Raw genomic sequence first — 16,731 nt, 5'->3', positions numbered from 1 at the left:
GATGCCAGTAGTGGAATTATTAGGTTTTGCAGCTAGAGGGCACCTTAGGAATGTCCCCTGAAAACCTACTAGCTGACTAGTATCGTCCAGCCTACCACCACAGACGTTTCCTGCTGGTGAGAGCCTGTGCTGTCTGAGACCAGAAATAATCTTGTTTCCGGAGAAAAGTTTCCACACCTCCTCCAGCAGGATGGCTAGTGAATCTGCATACCAAGGCCAGGGACTTCAAAGTCCCTGCCGCGTCTGATATTCCGGCTTTCCCCAGTCATGGGAGATACCACAACCTGCCCTGTGGACCTTTGGCACCAGGTCAGGTGGGAAATTAGCTATGCAAGGAGACATAGTGCACTACCAGGCCAGTCACTCCTCTAAGGTGGGATGCCTGATGTGCTCTGTGAAAGAGGGGTTCCAACATTTTGATTTTGCTGGAATTAGAAATTATGGTACAGGGTTATGCTCACTACGCACAGGAAGTGGTCATATAGGGGGTGTGGTGACCCCCAAGGGTAAGTAGCGCATTGTCTACTACTTCTCTTCACTCCCTTTAACAACCCCCTAACTTGAGTATTTAGGTGGCCCCCTGACACCAGGAATGCAGATTCCCCTAACACAAGAAAAAGAAGGACCACGAAGAGCCAAAGAAGTGAGAACTGCAGACTACTGGTGACTTTGGCTCCAAACCCTGTCTGCCTGTTCCTGTCCAGACAATTGTGACATCTTCACTCATCCTGCAGCTGTGCATCCTTCCTCCAAAAGCCTCAGAGGGCCTCTCACACTTCGCCAAGCCATCAGCATCTCTCTTGAAGTGGAGGAGCCACTACCTGCACCCTGCAGGCACCAACCCTTAAATTCCGCTTCATCATTCTGCTGACCACCGGGTCCGCAGCAGCTGCCCAGGAGGAGGTCACCGTGCTTCAGGAGGTCAGATGAAGTGCATCGTGGTGAGAAAGATTATTCGGGTTTATAGCTGTGTCTTTGTCGCAACTAGGGACTGGTACCAGAGAGATGGTAGCCAAAGAAAAAGGAATTACGGGAGAGATGGTCGTGCTTTAGGATGTTTTATTTGTGCATAAACAATAAAAAACAAGGCAAACGTCTATTGGATTTCAGGCCAGGCTTCCTGGTTGGGATGGTCCTTCTTCACCAGGGCTTCTCATGGACTTGGGGTTAGGTACTCGGTGTCCGCTTCCCAGGAGTTGGTTATACTGGCGTAGATGGGAAGGAAGAAAAAACAACAACACCGGAATCAGTGGTGAGGAGGCGGTACTTCCTATATCAAGGGACAAGGAGTGAGAGTATAAATCACCTCTAACCCGGCACCAAGTGAGCCCCGATGTGACCTCCCTCTAAGCAACCCCCTTCCCCCTCCTGTGTCCCGTGAACCCCTAGAGTTTCGCCCGTACCTTGGCGAGCCACCCCCCTCCTGTGGGGTGGCTGGGCGAGACGCGATTCCATTGGCCTCCCGGCTTGACGTCTTCGTCTGCGGCAGCAGCTCTCGCCTCGGCGTCTTCCTCTGCAACTGCCTTGCTCGCCCCGTACAAAATTCCTTCTCTGCCTTCTATCACCGTCCACGCCACAAACTCTCTTCCTGCTCCAGGGAATACAGCTTCCATCTTTCGAGAGAAGTCCGGCCTTCTTGTGTTGGCTGCCTGCTCTTCTGATAGGTTGGTTTCCAACGGCACCACGGGCCAGGCCCCCTGGGATTCCTCTTGTTGTTTTTTCTTAAAGGGCTCCCTTCCTGTACAAAGGACAAGATGACGTTTGTGAGTAGTTTGTCGGTGTCAAAGGGCAACAAAGTCCGCAGTTCGTCATCGGATTCGTGACAGTCTGTTAAATGTCAAAGCGCCGAGACGGTGACTAAAAGAATGTCCATACAGGTACATATCGCATTAGTGTAAGAAGTGACAGTGTAATCCTGCTCAGTCCGGTGCATTAGTTGGCACATGTTACTTAGGCAGCAATCTGTCAGTCGATCGCCCAGCAGCTGTTTGTCTTTGAGACAGTGTACTGTTGGGTGGGTTGATTTGTCTAGCACTAAATTTCATTTCCCTCTTAGCCATATCTTAGTGTGGAATAGGGGGAGCAGGAACCTGGCGATGTCCTTTAAAAAATACTTCTTTTGTCTTATAATGGGGCATAAATCATGCCTAGAACTTGCTGTTCCATAGTGGGTTTAATAAACAAATATTGTCCCTCTGGGTCTAGCTATGACTGCATTACTCTGAGGGTCAGTCCTTTCCAAATCAGAATGGGAACTCTGTGCAGTTGGTTTGGACGTAGAAGAGTACCTTCTCCTTCATGTAATGAGCCAGCCTTAGTCTTGTGTCTCGTAGGCTTAGCATAGTGGAGTAAACATGAGATCAGGATTGCCTGTCTGTGAATATATTGCCTAGCCGGAAACTGTAATGTACCAGACGGGTCAGTATTGTCGGAGGATTACTGCACAGTGATATATGAAGGCAGCGATATGTATGGGAGTACCCCTTATGAAGGAAAGTGATGGAGGGGGTTCTGGTGAGTCTTATCTCTTAGTTTCAAATGCCAATAATATTAGATTGAAACAGCTGGCAGACTCTTAGGCTTGCAGACTGGGAAAACAGTGAATTGGTCCCCCAGATGACCATAGTGCATAATAAAGTCCTAAGGCCTTAATCAGGTGAGTTAACAGTGACCGTAGTCTGCGGCCTGCCAACACATGCAGACCTCTTGTGAGATCATACATAAGCCCTCTGTCCAAGAGAGGGAAAACATGTGCAAGTAATTCCTGGACTGCTGGAAATATAGGGCCAGATGAACAAATATATAATCGCAAAATACTGGCAGCAAATTGCAACCAGTATCTTTGCGACCAGTAAAGATTTTTTAAGTATTGACCTTTCACTAATGGATCGTTCTTAAAAATCTGATCACTACGGGACACAATGCAACCTACTTCATGAATAATAACTCACTACGATTGGAGGCCATCACAGGGATGGTGGCCTACTCTCTGATTACTTTTCAACTATGCAAACTTTTTAGAAAATGCAGCTCATTTTCCTAAAAGGAAAATGTACTTTGTTTAAAAAGAAAACTATACTTTGGTTTATTGACGATTTCCTGAGCCACTGCCTACTCTATAACAGAGGTTTAGTTTTTTCACATTCACAAAGTGGGATCCAAAGTTATATTTACCAGTGGGACCCCTTCCCCTTTGCAAATGAATTACCACCTCCTTTGAGGTACGTTAAAATATCAATGTTTTGCAATTTTATTATGGCCAAAACACATTGAAATATAAGATATTGATTCTGTAGTTGGGAGGGACATCTGTGTATAGGACCGGCTGCTGGTAACCAACCCAAACCGTGTCAATAAAGTACAAATCAATAAGGACACTAAGGAAGGAGCAACACACCGGTAGTGGGTACAATGTAGCTTCAATGAAATCCTAGCACAAATTCATATCTCCGCATTAAACATTAGCAGAATAGTCGCATGTATGTTTATAATATAATTCTAGCACAATAATAGCACTAGTAACAAGAAGGTTGAAACCACTCGCAATCAATCAATCAGGGTTGGTAAAGTGCAACTACTCACCCGTGAGGGTCTCAAGGTGCTGAGTGCGGGGGGCAGCCCTTGAGTGCTGGGGTCATCTGAAGAGCCAGATCTTGATGTCCTTCCTGAACAGTGCAGAAAATCAAATGTAATTCTGTTGCACAGGAGAATATAGCCTTTCAACTAACTGGCAAAATTGTTACATCTCTATATGTCTGTGTACAGTGCAATGATAGCACAGTGACGGTGAAGCACCCACTCTTCCTTATTCCATTCCTGGGAATGGCGTGACTGGGGGAAGCAGCTGTGGGTAATGGTTGATCTGTCACCAAGGGATCTGCATCCCTCCTTTTATACAGTAAAAGTTGGCTTACACAACATCATGTTCCTTTCCCATACCTCCTGTTGCTCCTGTGGTTTTAACAGTGTCACTCCGGCTCATCCTGACTCATACCAGCTCTGTCTTGCACTTTCCCTTCCCATGGCCTTCAGCTACTCCCAGGCATGTCCAAGGTCAGTTCAACCTCAACGGTATGTCTTGCACAGCCCATGCACCTCAGTCTGGTACCATAAACACATCGCCTTGGCAGATAGTTGTGTGTATTGGAAATAGCAAAAATAAGCATCAATAGATTCTCCGCTATCTCAGCGTGATACATGGGTTTTCTACATGCATTTTCACTCATCAACACTGCCTAACTAGTTCACCCTTTCATGTCACAATGTCTTCTTCACACTGTTCCCTATATACTACACTCCACCCCTTTTGATGAGTGTCAATGCATGCAAAAACCAAATCATTTCAGTACATTCATTGGTAGATTCTTATGGGGTCCAGTAAACATTTCATTACGCGTCTTCACTCTAACATACAGCTGTTTAGTGCTTATGTATAACTTGATGCTGCAGGTGCCTTACCAAGAAATATGTCAAACCAGTGATGGTCCATTAATTGCTGAATATACTGTGGTATGCATGAGTTGCTTGGCACCAATATTCATGCGAATATCTATTTATTTTGTATAAGTAGCAGGTCTGTCAAGTTTAGGCTATCAATCTGTGCATACTGCCCAATAGCTTCTAATCGAGGTAACTTAATGGTGAATTGGACTTCCCATTCAAATTTAGTAGGTAGGTATAATACATGGATGCTTATATCAATGATGCTGGTCACATTAGACCACATCTCACTTACTCCTCTGTGGTTTGTATGAGTACGTTCATGAGTCCTAATGCCCAATTTTGACAAGGACCATACCTATTATATCTATTCAGCCCTATGTGGATCAAAGAATGCAAATTCCCTTTGGTGACGTGAATTTGTAATATGACCTGATTAATAATACTTGCATGCAGAGCTTCCTTGCATCCTATCCAATATCTAACTACAGAATAGTTGCCTAATTTTCTCGTCATTCGCTTCTCAGCTGCATAATACATGGTAGAATAATCTTCTCCTTTGAGTACTCATACTGCCTACAGTGATAAATTAAAGAAGATACATTAAAGGGCCTAATTTCATTACTGTAATTAAATGTCATGTTCATGATAAATTTCAGAGCCGGGGCCCTTGCAGGCATCCATTGTAACTCAATTAGTTCAAAGGTATGGCATTTTGTTTGACTCCTCACCTTCCAAGTCATCACTTTAGCAGCCATCCATTTGCATCCAGGCACCAGCACATTGCAAAGTGAAACCGCACCTTCATTTGCTGTGATGTTGGCTGCTCGCAGTGCTCAAAAGTCATGGAGATCAGAGGTGATGTTCTTGTATACATTTGCCTGTACCCAATTGGCTCCCACCATTGCAATCATCAGGGCGACCTGGAACCACATTTTTGGCAGAGATCCCCTATTCATGATCGCAGAGTTAGCTTCACTGCAGGTATAAATACAGGCACATTAGAATTTGCTTTTCAAAAGAGCAACATCTGTACTTCCTACTCCCTGACTTATTATCCCTTTAGCTTCTCCTTTGTTTCCTGGATGATATGATGCACCCATACCTTCTTTCCAGTGCTCCCAAATGCTCCATCCCCTCTTTGGGTAGTATACAGGAGTACCACTTTGATTCCCCTCTGTAATCTGAATCAGTAATCCTCCCAAAACTAACATTCCATTGATAGCTAACCTAGACCGTGTGGCGATCCTGCCATATGTTCCCGCTGGCACTTTCACTCCTATACCCAGGTGAATCACCTTGGTCTGCCCTGTCGTTCGGATAAATTTGGTCTGCTCCCCTATTGACCTGTTGTTTAACTCAAACAATGATCTGAGTCAGTTGTTTCTCCAGCCTTACAACTTCTAATGGGCTAATAACTTCCTCAACTGTCCCGTCAGCAAAACATTATACACTCAATCAATCTTAATGCTTGGGGGTAATAACTACTGTAGTGTAGTTCCTATATTCCCAATAGGCTCTGCGCATTGGAATAATATATCCTATAGATGTGACGTATGACTTATGTCTACTAGGTCACTATCGAATATATTAGACTTAATTGTGAGTGCCAGCTAGCTCAGAGGTCACTAGAAACGATCTCGAGTTCACAAGAAGCGATTTAGTTTCTGACAACCGCATAAACATGACAACTTTGTTTCCCCAAGATAAAACTGATCATCAGAGTCATGGAAACAATAGATAGTTATTTTACTTAGTCAATCGTGCATGCTTCGTTTCACCAGAGGTGCAGAGAAATAGATAGACGGACGTTTTCAATAAAAGGATTTATTGAACAGTCTTCTTTCTCAAGCATAAGAAATGAACTGCTACAATCGTAAAACTGGTTGCAAAATGTAATGCATACAGTAAAAAGAGTAGAATAAAATAATACTGTAAGAGCATTGTATGGTTCCTAAACCATAGATAAATACATACATAAATAACAAAGGCTAAAAGTACTCAACTGGTGCTTCTAAAATACACCTACCCCGATGTACCTAACCTAAGCTTAGTACGAGGGAAGAAGTAAGTGAGCTGTAACATAAATGTACTATTCTTTGCCAAGAATCTGTCCAAGATTTCTCTTAGGGTCTAATCAGCTCCGTACCTGGATTTGGAATGAAGAAGGTCAGGCTCAGGACTCGATTTCCCAACAACCCGCAAGGGTAGCTTGGAAACACTGGAGCTGGATTTCTCGGCAAGAGAAAAGACAGTGTCTCTCTCAGTGCGTCTGCTGGAGGGTCGGCTTCCTTCGGCACTTACAGTAGCAGGACGCGTTGGGCAAGTAGATAGTCGAACTGCTCCACACCACTGTGTGTTTGCTATGGCAAGTGTGGGCATATTTATACCTTGAAGGTGCCGAGATTGACGTAAAGGTGGACATAATAACGTCATTAAAGACTCTCAGTTCTTTGAAAACTCGAGGAGTTCTTGGACAAGTATTACGAGCAAGGGGAAGTCCCTAGCCGCTGAAGCTAAGTTTTCCGAGAAATCGTTGTAGCTTTTCGGAACTAGTGGAAGTAGACCTGCCGTATTTGGACTGCATGAGCTATGTCTAAATATGGTTATGATTCTTATGCCTATATAAGGACATAGTGATTCATACCTATATGAGGGCATGAATCGGGAGAATTACAATAGTGTCCTAAAATGTCACACAACACTACTGTGTAACACCCACCGAACACCTTGTTCCTGAGCCCAGTCTTGTACAGCTTTCCCTGAAAAATGTGTACCTCTGTCTGTCTGGATTTCTTTTGGCACCCCATAGTGTCTGATTAGGTAATCTAGCCCCCGTAAAGGGAATGTTTGGTCTGCAGGCTTACAAGGCAAGCCCAGCATGTGGCCAGAATAAGTATCTACCATAGTCCGTACATAGCTTTTGCCCCTCCGGCAACAGGGGTCCAATATAGCCCCATTTTTCACAGTATGGCAGCTGCGGTTCCTCTTTTAATATGTCCTCTTGATCTCTGGTGCAAGGTCATATGTCTGATCTGGTTACTCATAAGGCACTCCTTCACTGCTTGTTGCACTTGCTTCTTGGAGACTTGAATTTGCAGTTGTTGTGCCCAAGCATAAGTTCCATTCTCTCCCAGATGCCCTGAAGTCTTGTTTGCCCAGTTTGCAAAGGCCACTTCAGCTTCTTCATTAATGGCCACTGATCATGCTTTGGCCATTTGGTCCGCCTCATTGTTGAACAGAGATGCCAGAGAGGTATTCGATGGACAGTGGGCATCCACATGACCCACACAGATGTGATATTCCTGCTCTTTCTTCCACATCTTTTCCCACAGCAGCTCACCATCCCAGATAGGGATGCCTATGATTTTCCATCAATTTTTGTGCTGGGTCGGTGCCCATCTCACCAGTCCTTGTTAAGTGGCCCAACTGTCAGTGTACACAAAAGTTCTTTCTCCAGAAGACGCTTGCTCAATCACTGCTGCTACCCCTCGCAATTCAGCAAACTGGCTTGAACCATTGTCTCCTCTTCTGAGCAGCAGTGTTTCTGTGGCAGGTTGGAATGCGACTGCTTGCCATTCTCTTTTATCCTGCTGGTATCGAGCTGTCCCACCAGAAAACCATGCATTCCCCTGCGCTTTCTCACTGCGTATATCGAAAGGTGGGTCAGTTTTAAATGGAGAAGACTCCCTGTCAGTTGCTTCTGGTGGTGGGGATATTTTCTGCAATTCCACAGCCTCCAACATATCATCTTGTAGCTTAGACACAACAGAGGGCCGTAGCTATGCTCTCTGCTACAGATGCCATTTCCACCTTATAGTAGTAGATTTCTGTGCCCTACCTACTCTAGCATTTGCTCCTCCTTCTCTCTCCCTGCCCTGCAGTGGAGCACGTGTTCTTAGGGTGTCTGGTTTGTCCCAAGAAATGCGCTCGGTCTTTATTAGTGCCCAGTATGCTCCTGCCAACCCTTTCTCTACAGATATATAATTACTCATTGATGGTGTCTGTTTCCTAGTCCAAAACCCCTGTGGAACCTTGTTCCTTCCCTGACTACGCCACAGACCCGACACTACCAAATCATCCTGAATTGCCAACACTAATTCGAAAGGATCCCCCTCTCTGCTGAGACCTAGTGCAAAGTAATTCTATAATGCATCTTTCTCTCCTTCAGTGGCTTTTTGTGGCTAAAGCCCCCACTGGAAATCTTGCTTTCTCCTAGTCACTTGGTACAGTGATTTTGGTATTAATAATTCTAAATGAAGTATGTGCTGTGCTGTCTTAAATTAGGGGTGGATATCCCATCTTCTGTGCTGTAAGTAGTCAATCAATCTCTGTATCAACCAAACCAATAAAGAAAATGCTTGCTGCCATGCGCACTCGCAACTGCAGTCTCACATGGAAAAATAGTTACACTTCCATATATGTTTGTGTGTGTAATATTAAAGTGATTTATAAAGCGCATAGGTACTTCCACTGAAGTATCCCAGCACTATGGACAAGCTCCCAAAGTTCAGAACTAAACAGTATAATAATGGAGCAGCACAATTAGGCCGACCTGAGCAACCAGGTTTTTAAGTTCTTGTGGAACAATAATTCCATCTTTTCTTGTCTTATTTGAAGAGGAAGAGACTTCCACAGCTTAGCTGCTAAGAAACAAAAGGTCCAACCCCTAATGCGTGCTTTCTTTACAATGGGAATGCATGCCAATACTGCTCCCGCAGATTTTGGGTTCCTTTTAGGAGAAAAGGGTTTAAGAAATCGAGGCAAGTAATGAGGGTCCTTATTCTTAAGGACCTATAACATTAGCACATAGCTTTGAAAGAGAGTCTTTTCTTCAGGGGCAGCCAGGGCAGTTTTGAGAGTGCAGAGCCAATAGAGGACCATCTGAGGAGATTCAGCAGCAGACGGGCTGCCACATTCTGCACCTCCTGAAGTCTCATCAGCCAAGCCTGTGAGACTGTAATACATTACAATAGTCTAGCATTGATATGACCAGGGCCTGGACTACTGTCTTTCTATCAGCTTCAGGGAAAAGTCCAAGGATCTTTCTGAGAATTTTTAAGATCCCAAAACACTTGCCTGCTAAGGCAGTGATCTGACTGTCAAAAGAAAGCTTGGCATCAAACCAGATACCAAGTTTCTTGGTTTTCGGCTTTGGGAGAGGTAAAGATCCAAGCGAGTCAGGCACCAGGCAGAGGACCAAATTGAAGGGGGATTACTTAAGACAAGGACCTCTGTTTTCTCAGCATTCAATTTGGGACAATTGAGGCCCATCCACTGAGCTACCTCCAATGAACAGGTCCGTAGCAGAGCCACTGTGTTGGCTTTCTTTTGTGAGAGGGTGATAATCAGCTGCGTATTATCGTCGTATGATATGATGTTGAAACTGTGACACTTGATGATATCAGCCAGGGGGCGCATGTATAAATTAAATAAAGTAGGGTGCAGTGCAATACAAGCACAATGTTGATGAAACACCAAATCTCTCTCTCTCTCTCTCTCTCTCTCTCTCTTTCTCTCTTTCTCTCTCTCTCTCTCTCTCTCTCTCTCTCTCTCTCTCTTTCTCTCTCTCTTTCTCTCTCTCTCTCTCTCTCTCTCTCTCTCGCTCTCTCGCTCTCTCGCTCTCTCGCTCTCTCGCTCTCTCTCTCTCTCGCTCTCTCTTTTTTTTTCTCCAGCAGCTGTGGGCAATGGCAGATCTTTACGACTTCATCTGTGACCTTGATCAATTGATCTGCACCCCTCCTTTTATACAGTAATAGTTGGCTTACACAATCTCATGTTCCTTTCCTAACCTGTTGTTCTTGAGGTATTGTCAGTGTTTTTGCTCACTCTGGCTCCTCCTGACTCCTACCAGCTGTGTCTTGCACCTTCCCTTGTGCCAATCAATTATCATCCTAGGGCCTTCAGCTACTCACAGTCGCATCCGAGGTCAGTTCAACCTCAACAGTATGTCTCTCAAAAGCCCACAGCCTGAACCTGGTACCATAAACACATCACCTTGCCATTTCCAATAGACACATTGGAAATTGGAAATGGCAAAAACAAGTGTCACAAGATTCTCTGCAATGTCAGCATGATACAGGGTTTTTCTGCATGCATTTTCACTCATCAACACTACCTAAGCTAGTTAACCCCTACATGTTGCAATGTCTTCCACACACTATTCCCTTTATATTACAACCTACAATAGGCCCCTTCCAGATACTGAATATCTCCTATTGCTGGTGCTTCTGGGGTGACGTTGCGACTTGTTCTCACGGTAAAACATTTCTACGCTCGAATCGGAATCATTATTTAGAATTGTGTTTTGACTATTTTTAACCGTCTTTTAGAATTGGGAAACTGATCTGCACTTTAAAATCATTAATTTGTTGCCTGCTCACAGTTCTCACGCGTAGGTCTCTGGCTTCCTCAGTGCCCCTAGTGACTCCCCCGGTAGCAGCCAATCACGCTGCGAGAGGGCGGAGCTGAGGGCCGGGAACGGAGGCAAAAGCAGACGCAGTGCAGGAGCTCTTCATTAGGCTTCTCTACGCTCGAATCGGAAACATTATTTAGAATTGTGTTTTGACTATTTTTAACCTTGTTTTAGAATTGAGAAACTGATCTGCACTTTAAAATCATTAATTCGTTGCCTGATCACAGTTCTCACGCCTATGTCTCCGGCTTCCTCCGTTCCCCTAGTGACTCCCCCGGTAGCAGCCAATCACGCTGCGAGAGGGCGGAGCTGAGGGCCGGGAACGGAAATAAATGTAGTACGCAGCGCGGGAGCACAGCGGACGCACACAGCAGGTCCGCCAGTGGCGTGCCAAAGGCAAGCCCGTCTGCGCCTGTCCGGGCCCAGGGGCTAGTCCCCATGCCCGTTTTATTACTTAATCACCGGATATGTTGAAAGCAATGCACTCCACTCACCTGTGCCTTGCGCCAGAAGTTCGGCTCTCCATTTTGGCTCACGAAATCTTTGCTAAACGTTGCTCCTTCCCTGAAATTCAGACCCTCACGATTCCCAAGCATAGCACTCAGAGGCAGGCTATACGTGAAGATGTGTCTATTTTGGTATATTACCTCACACCCGTTCTCTGGTAAAAGATCAACTGGAAATGTTTCTTCTCTCGCTCACTGATGATTCTCCGCCAGATATGCTGGCGGCACTTCCTCCCAATTACTATTGTTTCCATGCTAACCGCCCACCTGGCAAAGCTGGAGGGAGGGTTGCAGCCATCATTCACTCTGACTATCGGTTTTGCTCCCTGACCTGTCTTCCTCTCAAGGAGATGGAGAACATAATCATAAAACTTGAGTCAGCTAATGACTCTTTTGTTTGTGTTCTATTATACAGACCACCATATCAGATGTCGCACTTCCCCTCATCACTCAGTGAACAGATGGCTAATCTCATGATTGAGCATGCCAACGTTCTCCTGGTGGGTGACTTTAACTACTGGTATAATGATCCCCATGAAGGGCCACAATCGGCGGAGATGTCTGATCTCCTTAGTAACCTTAACTTTTCTCAACATGTTCTATCACCCACACATTTGAAAGGGAGGGTCCTCAACCAAGTGTGGTCTAATGGCCTGTCTATTTCTACTCTTACAATCATGCCCTGCATCTGGTCCGATCACCATTTGCTAAAATTTACCTTGGTATTACCGTCTACTAAGAAAATTAATACGGTCGAAGGAGGCCTCGCCAGGAAATGGAACTCTATTAACAAGGAAGAATTCTTTGACACACTATCTAATACAGCCCCATGTCCTGGCAGCAATGTTAATATCATGGAAAGGAAGGTATCGGAATGGCTGCTTAATGCCAGTAATAAGCATGCACCTTTTAAAAAAGTCAAACTCGCCCGTCGGGCGGATGCACAGAGATGGTTCTCCAATGAACTCAAAACTCAGAAGTTAGCCTTGCGCCACCTGGAGAGACAGTGGCATCTAAAGTACTCTCCTGATAAAAAGCTATTGTATATCGTTGCCCGGAAGGACTACAAGAAGAGTATTCCCTCTGCCAAAGCTGATTACTTCTCCAAACGCATTATTAATTGCAACAAAAACTCTAAACAAATTTTCACTATAATCAATGAATTAACTAACCCTGAGCGAATTCTTTTGAAAGCTATGCCCTCTCAAAAATTGTGCAATTCATTAACTGATTATTTCATCGACAAAATCATGACCATTAAGGCCAGTATTCCCAACCACCCGGCCACCCTGGATCTACCGGTCTTGCATAGAAACAACCATATTTTGAGCTGCTTTCCGACTATTAGGAAGGAGTCCTTCCAAGATCTCCTAAAAAATTAAATCAGGCTCCCCTTCCGACTGCTGCCCTCCCCACATACTCAAGGACTGCCTCACAATCCACTTTGGCCCAGCCCTTGCCCTCCTGAACGAGTCACTCTCACCTGGTACAGTTCCTTTGGCTTTTAAGAAGGCCACAGTGGTACCCCTTCTGAAAAAATCTGGAGCTGACCCTGCGCTCTTATCTAACTATCATCCAATCTCCCTCCTCCCCTTTCTGGCAAAGGTTGGACCATGTAGCTAAATGCCCCTCTAACTATCTAGAGGAGGCAAAATACTTGGATTCCCATCAGGCTGGCTTTAGGCCAGCCGACTCCACTGAGACCGTGATTCTCACCGTCCTGTTTACTCTCCGAGATAATGCTGACAGAAACCCCCCTCAGGCATTGGTGTTACTGGATCTCTCCGCTGCTTTTGACACGGTCGACCATACCATCTTGATCGACCGTGTCAAACAGGCAGGTGTCCAGGGGTCGGCTGCCTGCTGGCTTTCCGCCTTTTTGGATGACCGCCCGCAGGCTGTTCGCCAGGGAATCTTCCTGGCCCCCCTCGTAATACCACCTGCGGTGTTCCTCAGAGTTCGGCTCTCTCTCCTCATTTATTCAATCTTTACATGGCTCCCCTAATCCAGTCTCTTAAAGATAGGAAGGTGTCAGTTTTCAACTATGTAGACGACCTACAACTTGTCCTCAGGGTTGATGACCTGCACAGCCCTGTCATTGACATCCAGGCTACTATGCTGCATATCCAACGTTGGATGGATCATAACCATCTTAAATTAAACCCCGATAAGATAGAGATCGTTCTTACTGGGGATAGCCATACATTTTGGAGCCCACATTATTGGCCATCAGAGCTAGGATCCCCCCCCCCTTCCCTTCCACTTCAGCTAAAACATTGGGAGTCTCAGTTGACAGTGATCTTTCATTGAAAACCCAGGTTGGTGCAGTGGTGTCTAAGTGTTTCCTTCAAATGCGCAAGATCAGGAAAATACATCACTTTCTCAAGATCAGGAAAATACATCACTTTCTCACCCAGGACGCACTGATCCAGGTTATAATAGCCACTGTTTTATCTCACCTGGACTTACCTAATTCTGTGTATTCAGGTATGCCACATTATTTGCTTAAAGGCCTACAGATGGTCCAGAACCATGCTTCACGTCTGGTTTCCAAACTACCTAGATGGCAACCAGCTACCCCATTGTTGAAGAAACTGCATTGGCTCCCTGTTTCACAGCGCTGTGTTTTCAAGATTGTCTGCCTTGTTTTTAAGGCTCTGCATGGCACCAGCCCTATGTTCATTAACAGCCTAATCTCCGGGCACATTCCCAGGCGTGACTTAAGGTCTTCTCATCTCTGTCTTTTTTCTACCCAGATGTTTAAACGGGTCCGCCAAGGAGGCCGCAGATTTGCTACTCTTGCCCCACACTGTGGAACCTCCTGCAATTTAGGAAATCCCTGAAAACCTGGCTATTTCCACAAAGCTAGATCTTATGTCCCTATTTGACTGCATTTGGAGATTTTTAGCGCCATGAAGCCACCCGGCGTACGTGCGCTCTATAAATTGTCATTAACATTAAAACAGAGTCCAGTCGCACCTCCCAAGATTGTAGCAAGTATGGCAGCAATGGGTCCTGGATACCTGTGCCTGAAGAAAGGGGCTGGACTAGCATAACTTCTTTCTGGTAGCCAACCATCTAGCAGGATCTCTGATTTCCAGAGCAGACAAGCTGAGCAGGTGTTGACTGGTCCATCACCAGTGGCATTTTCAGCCCAAGGTGGCAAGAGGCATCTTTGACCAGTGGGGCATACACTGGTCATATCCACTGAGCATCGTCTGGAACATGCAGTGTCAAAACTACTACAGACAGGAGTTTCCAGCAGGGAGAGGTATTACGACTGCGATGGAAAGCAGGTCTCCTGTATCGGCTCCTACTGCCAAGTCTCCTGCCTAGTCAGTCATTTAATAAATAGCCCCAGATTCACCAAGGAGATTATTGCACTCCTAGCTCCTGAGCTTGAGCATTTGCTCTCCCAACCGGATACCATTTCGGGATGACCTCCTGTCTCAGCAACAGGAAAGAGTGCAGTACCTGCCTCTAAAACCAGCACCTCCACTCATGGACATGGATCAACGACAGTTAAATGCATTCAGTCTACTGGCCGCAGCATCTACTGTTATCCTTGCAACCCTAAAGCCCTTAAATAAAGTCCATTATGCTTGGCGAAGTTCATTACTGACCTGATGCTTGTCCTACCCACCCTCTGCACGTCAAACATTTCGATGCATTGTGGTTTTTATCATTGGCCCAGTAAGGTCGTACAGTAGGCACAATCAAGTGTTATCTTTTTGGGTTTACTTGATCAACCATCTTTAATTAAATCACCTGTTTTGATGCGTTTTATCAAAGGTCGGACTCACTTGTTTCCCCCCCAGGCAATTTGTCATGCTAAAGTGGGGCTTGATGTTGCATTTTGTTATATGTACCCTTTTTTCAGTCAGTGTATAGCTGCTCACTAAGACTACTAATTCTCAAAACAATCTTCCTAATTGGTATCACCTTTGCGCTCACATTAGTGAACTTAGATGTTCTCGATGCCACTGTGGTAAACCACCAGAATACTGAGGACCTGCAGGTTACCCAAAGTTGGAATGCTTTTCCACATGGGCCAAGTTATCACTCTGACAATGTTTTTCACTCCACCTCACCCTTCCAAGCTAGAAAAGAGACTCCGTAGGCTCGACCCTAAGAGTGTGTTAACCGCACAAAGACCTATTTTGTAAATGACCAGTTCTTTGTAAGACTCTTTAGAGCAAAGAAAGAGCAGTGCAGAAAAAGGCTTTATGAAGATGGATAGTCCTCTTAATCAAAATCGGCTCTGAGCAACATAGAAGACCTGCAGGCTCATTCCACCAGAGCAAAGGCTGCTACAACTGCCTTAGTAAGGTGGATGCCTGTTCTGGGCATCTGCGCACGTTAAAGAAACACTACTGCCTTGACAGTCAGCTCTGACGAAAGGGCAATTTTTCCCGCTCAGTCTTGCAAGACATTCTGACCAACCCCCCAACCCACCGCCTTTGGAAGATACTTGTGTTGTATCTATTCCTAAAATGGGGAATCTGCATTTAGTAATATACATAAGAATAATAATTGACATACACTATCTAGCTAGAGATTCCTCACCGCCCTCCAAACTCACTGTTTGGTGGAATTGATTTCTGAACATCATGAGGTTCCAAGTTAGCTTTTGGCACATTGTAACCTCCAGTGTTTTTCATAGTACTCCCCTTCTGATGGCATGAAAGTATGTCAGCCTGCAGAAAAGAAGAAAATATGCAGTTCCGTTTTGCCACTTTCTTGGGCAGTACTGAGTATCTCCAGAGCTCCATGGCTGCATCTCTCAGAATGCAGGATCATTGCTGAGAAAATTCCCCGGATCCAGTCTTGTGTCTGGGAGTACTTTTAATGTACGGATTCTGCGGTTAGATAGGATATACACCAGAAAAAGCATTTCTGAAGATAAATCGCTTGTTCTTTTGCGTGTTTCGTTATTGAGTTACACATTTTATCATTCAGCCTTCATAGACCTGCTATTATCCCGATACGTTGGTGTTTTCACAGTCGCATTTTTTTCCCCAAAAATTGCATCACCATTTCACATGAGGGAATGTATGGGATGGCATATATGCGGACCCTGATCTACCGTTCTGGAAAAAAAACTGCCATATTATTTCCATTGTTTCTTCTTACTTGAAATATCAATGAAGAAATTTACAAAAAAACACTATTAACAATAATTACATTAGTAATCTGTCTGGGGTATCTTCATGAAACAACAGTTTTAATCTCATTCTACTTAATTCACTACATCTTCAAAATGAACTGAGGGGTCAACGGTCACTGTGAGAGCTGCTCATTTCATTCATTATTTCTAAGTCTGGGCGGTGAACTCTGCTCTGCTCGCGGAGTTTGCGGAGTTTTTTTGCA

The 16,731-nt window shown here is 45.0% G+C and overlaps 1 protein-coding gene across 1 annotated transcript in view; it reads left to right on the top strand.

Moving 5' to 3' along the window:
• BRAF (B-Raf proto-oncogene, serine/threonine kinase) overlaps positions 1-16,731 on the top strand; it is an 805,579-nt gene that overhangs the window by 712,717 nt on the left and 76,131 nt on the right. The gene's annotated exons all lie outside the window — the stretch shown is intronic.

Source organism: Lissotriton helveticus, chromosome 1_1, assembly GCF_964261635.1.
Source record: "Lissotriton helveticus chromosome 1_1, aLisHel1.1, whole genome shotgun sequence".
In the NCBI taxonomy this organism is placed as follows: domain Eukaryota; kingdom Metazoa; phylum Chordata; class Amphibia; order Caudata; family Salamandridae; genus Lissotriton; species Lissotriton helveticus.
This window is presented reverse-complemented; position numbering and strand designations above follow the sequence as displayed.